Below are 5,679 nucleotides of genomic sequence, written 5' to 3' on the forward strand. Positions count from 1 at the left end.
ATCTATCTATCTATCTATCTATCTATCTATCTATCTATCTATCTATCTATCATCTATCTATCTATCTATCTATCATCTATTTTGAGGGAGGAGAAACAGTGACAGCTGGAATGTCCAACTTCTCCCTCCAATAGTGTGTGGTTGTCAGTTGCTGACTAGAATACTGTTTTCTACAGTTACGTTTTCCATGGTTTCAGGAGTACTGTAACATTTCYCTGCCCATATCCTGTGTCTTGCTGTTTAAGGGAAACCACAGGAACCCTCGACATAACTGTGTTTTYAGTGTTTCCCTCTCTTCATATGAAATAAATGGAAGAAAAGCCATGGGAAATTATTGGATGGAAGTTAAAGTGAAAAGTTTCTTTGATAAGAAATGATTGTGTAATTATACAATTATACAAGGAGAAGAGGTGGATGCACTCTCTGATGTGTGATTACTAATGAATTCTCTGTATTCCTTGTGGAAAGTAGGCACAACTGTAAAATTAAACAGTCAATGCTTCTTTGAGGAAAGGGTTTGCACCCACTGGTGTCCTTTATCAAAATACAGTGAGATTTGAATGAACAGCTGGAATAGCAAAGTCTCAGCTTCAAGTAGATCAAGCTGAGTGGAAAAACCCTACGGATTTTTTTTTTCTCTGGGGAATTTGTTTTCTAGGAGCAGAAACCTTTTGCCTGGGAAAATGATGGGTTGGGTTTTATCAGGAGGAATGTAACTGCTGAAATTGTGGTCAGTGTCATAGGGCAGATGCACAGAAGATACAAGATCCACTGTCACATTTGGGGATGTGAGTTCTCTTGAAAATTTGTTCCAAACCAGCTCCTGTTGCAGAGATCTTTGTGAGGGTTGACTTTTCAATAAGATGTATATATGTAAAAGAGAAATCCTCTTAATTTAGTTATAACTTCTGGCTGAAGTAATGACTCTAAAATCTCCCAACGTGATTGAAAATGTGGGTTCTCTGCTGTGCTGTGACAAGGTGTCTGCTGTCCAAGAATAGCACAAAGTCTGAAAAATGCTTTGAGGGCTTTAGGAGATGCCACAGGTGAGCATGTTTCATGAACATTTTAATGACACACCAATGAATGTCACAGTTGCAGACAGACAAGGGAAGGACAGTGTGTTGTACATATATTTATCTTAGATACAAGTTGACAGCTAGTTTTCGAGTTTTTTTCCTTCCATTAGTGATTTTTGATTTTCAAAGTGTTTAAACGTAGGTTTCTTATTTCTGTAGATGTGTTTATATGATGGCAATTTCTTTCTGTGATTGTTTAGGTCTTTGATTTTAAAATTTGATAACGGGAAGAGAACAGTTGTGAACACCACATCATCTCGTGTTCCATCACCTCTGTTTTCTTTATTTGAGCATTGGCTTGCTCATTCAGGGTCCCTGGTTTCAGTCGTGCTCCCCACGATCTGAATGTATTAATGAACACGAATGAAGRTGGTTYATCACCTYGCAGGAATGCGAGAYATTCCCAGCTCTRCTCCTRAAGGACACTGGGRCATTCTGTGCATTACAAAGGTGTCCTGAATGCCTAATGAGGCACAAAGWCAGASCTSTGCTGGCTTTTTCCAGATGTGCCATGAGATGGCAGCAAAAGATTTTGAGAGAATTTTGTAGCTCAAATTGCTGTTTAGGGATCTGTGTAAGAGAACTTGATCATACATGCCACAAGCAATTAATGGGTTCATAATGCATCCTAAAGTGTATATGCTGTATTGTTTCCTGAAATATAGGGTTTCATTTTCTTGCCCTTCTTGCATCTTTTTGTTTTAATTTTCACATCAAGCATATCCCCACTGTTTAATGATCTTTGAAACAAATGGGCAAGCAAAGCTTCAAGTTTGGGTCATAAGGGGCCTTAAAGATCATCTCATTCCACCCCTCTCTGCCATGGGCAGGGACATCTTCCACAAGACCAGGTTGCTCTAAGTCCTGTCCAACCTGGCCTTGACCACTGCTGAGGATGGGGCAACTTCACCTTTTCCAGGCAACCTGTTCCAGTGCCTCACCACCCTCACAGTGAAGAATTTCTCCCTAAGATCTAATCTAAACCTGCTCTCATTTTGAACCCATTTCTTCATGCCAAGCACAGAATTGCAGAATCAATGAGGTTGGAAAAGACCTCCCAGATCATTGAGTCCAACCCATGACCACCATGTTCACCCGATGACGGCACCGAGTGCCACATCCAGTCTTTTATTAAACAACTCCAGGGACACTGATTCCATCACTCCACTGGGCAGCCCATCCCAGTATCTAATCAGCCTTCCTATGAAGAATTTTTTGCTGATGTCCAACCTGAACGTCCCCTGGCACAGCCTGAGGCCGTGTCCTCTCATCCTGTCACAGTTTCCTGGGAGAAGAGGCCGATCCCCACCTGGCACAGGGAGCTGTAGAGTGATGAGGTTTCTCCTGAGCCTCCTTTTCTCCAGGCTTAGATGCCAGTACTAAATTAAAACTTTCAAAAGTGTAAATTAAAATGAAAAAAAAAACCCAGATGTCCACGTGGAAAGATGTTTGTGAATGTATAGGTCCAGTGAAGTTTTTAGAAAGCGCAAAACAGAGATAAGCCACTTTTTGCAAGTAACAGAGGAAAAGCTCATTCAAAAGAACAAATTTATTTGAATACTGAGAATCCATAYCTCCTTCTTAATCCAAGCCATGCAGACACAGCAATTTGATAAGGACTTGGTCATGTTAGAGAGATACGTAAAAGAGAACCCCAAAAAATTATCATGTATGAGCTTCTGGTAGTATTTTGAAAATGCTACCTGGGACAACCTTGGTCTCYTTATTTATTAAAATATTCCCTACCACACACTAAAATAATGTTTAAAAATGTGTATTTTTTATTATTTGCAGGCATGATGCTCAGTGATTGATGTTGTTTCCCTGTCACATTTTGAATAAAAGCTATGCAAAAGCATCTGTGAGATGGCTCCTGTATTGCTGTTAATGGAATTTATTCTTCTGTCCCAATGACAGTCTTCCTACACTTGGAATAAACCATGTACTGAAGGGAAAAGTGTATTCTGCATCGAAGGATAACATCGTAACTGAAGTATATTTTAATATTATTTCTAAAATGTGGAGAAACCCAACAGTCAAACCTAATTCCCACCAGACTGAGAAGTATGGGAAGTATGGTTTATGATGGTGTCCTGCTTTCAGCTGAGACAGGGGAGTTACATTCTTTCCTAGCAGCTGGTACAGGGCTGTGCTTTGGGTTCAGTGTGAGAATAACGTTGATACCACACTGATGTTTTGGCTATAGCTGGGCAGAGCTTACCCTAAATCCAGGATTTTTCAGTTTTCCATGCTCTGGCAGTGAGCAGGTGCACAAGAAGCTGGGAGGGAGCACAGGACAGCAGACCCAAACTTGCCAGAGGGATATTCCATACCATGTATGAACTGGGGAAGATTGGTCAGGAGCTGCCGATGGCTCATCAGGGATGGGCTGGGCACTGATCAGAGTGTGAGGAGCGATTGGATTGGGCATCATTTCTGCTTCTCGGGGTTTATTCCTCTCTTTTGTAGTCTCCCTTTTCATTGCTATTCATTATTGATATTTGATTTTATTTCAATGATTAAACCATATAATCTTGACCCACAGGTTTTACCTTAGCTCTGATTCTCCTCCCAGTCGCTCTGTGGGGGTGTGAGCRCAGTTCATGGCTGAGGCCAAACCACAACAAATGGTGGTTTTATTCCTGTATTTATTACATTACATAACATATAAGTTATAGCTTCAGGAATCTGTTATTAAGTATTACCTGCTTTTTTAAAAACAAAATGCTATTACTATTACACTTTGCTTCTGTTCTCTTTGACAGAGCTACAAGAAGTCAGAATAACAACTGTTAAGGATGAATGAACTTTATAAACAAATAACCTTAAAAAATATTCTTGCCCTCCCATTTCAATCCTTTTACAGCATTTGTTACAAAATTATATTAAAAGTATTTATAATTTAAAGTTGTCTCTGCTGTCTCTTTAAATGCATCTGTTACATTTTTAGTGCTGCAATGTTCTACCATTTCTTGGAAAAGAATAAAGACTGTTTAAAAAAAGGTAAAAAGTTCCAGTTTAGACTCGTTTTACCCAAACAGAGAACTTGCAGGGAAACATTCATCACATGTGAACCCTGAACTTGCTTGTGACTCAGGATGCTCCATAAATAGAACACAGACTGATGTATTTCAGCAGATGCAAATCATCTCCCTTTTTCATTATGCTATGTCAGAGTCATGCCAATATTCTTCTCTTTTTGCAGGGCTTTCCTGCTTGCCCTTTCAAAGGAAAAAAGCAAAAACCCACACTYGTCCTATCTTTAATTCTAGATTAAATGAAAGGTAATGAGTAAATAAAAAGAGTAAGGAGCAGATAGCTAAAATATTGAGGCATTTTTAGTCAAGCTGTTAAAAAAAGTTTTGTTTTCCCCTTTTCTTTCTAATAGCTTATTTTAATGAGAACTTCACCTTCTGAAGAAAGGGCATCTGAAAAGATTTAATTACTCCACCCTCTTCAATTGGCATTTTGTCATGAGAAAATGAATTCTGAACTTTCCAAGAGATTCCTTCAACAAATCCAGGGAATATACTGACATTTCTGAAGAAAAAACCCTTTCAGACTTGARGAAAAAAAGTAACGATCATGAGCAGAGAAACACCCACTTGAAATATCAAAAGAGTGTTTGCAGGCCATATTTAGAACAGCTTAATCTTCATGCTAGAGGGAATCACAGTATCCTTTTGCACATATTTCAAAGTGTGCAAGTATTTAATCTGTTAAATGCTAAGTAGCATTATACTTCCACCAGTAAAAACATATTATTTCCTTCTCGGAAAGCAGCAATTACAATCGTAGTCAAATGAAATGTAGCAATCTAGGGCTCACTTTTTAACTCCTGKGATGTCTGTGCAACCATAGGGCACAGGCACCACATTATTCCAGTTTGCAGAGGTACTGATAGCAATCGAAGCAACCTGACACAGCTCAGCATCCATCCATCCATTTCCCTACTTCCTACCTGCAGCAGAAGTGGCTGCATGGCAGACACAGCCCATAGGATAATTATGGACAGCTYTGCTGAGACCATCTGTTCACTCTGACTTCACAGTTCTGATATTTGATAAACGTGTAATATATCCTTTCTCCTGTTAACTAAAAGATCACTTGCAAGCTCAGACTCATTTGTGAACAGGAAGGCCCAAATACTTATCAAACCTTTGAAACAATTTYCTTCTATTAAAAAGACACAGGAGTACCAGGATGTACTTTGATAGTTTGTTTTCATTAGTATAATTACAATACATTCTGGACAGTTACAAAATCTGGGGAATCATGTTTTCTCCATAGATTTTGATTGCATATTTCAAACAATTGGATGTCTTTCCATTATGTCTGAACCTTTTTACTATAGTCTTAGTAAGGACATTCAGTACAGCAACCCTTTTTTGGTTGTTGTTTCAGCAACTTTTAGTTCTGTTTTGTGCCTCAGGCTTTTATGTCCACCTTGAATGCTGGTTTAGCTGCTTAGTTAAMAGCCTGCAGCCAATCTCATGTTACACCAACTCAAGAGAAGACATTTCCACTGGGACAGTTTTAGAAAARGGATATATGCAAAATGTTTTCTGGGTCACTTGGAGCAATAACATTTAGCATAAAG

Source organism: Malurus melanocephalus, unplaced genomic scaffold (assembly GCF_030028575.1).
Source record: "Malurus melanocephalus ecotype Western Australia unplaced genomic scaffold, MMel_1.1 scaffold_466, whole genome shotgun sequence".
In the NCBI taxonomy this organism is placed as follows: domain Eukaryota; kingdom Metazoa; phylum Chordata; class Aves; order Passeriformes; family Maluridae; genus Malurus; species Malurus melanocephalus.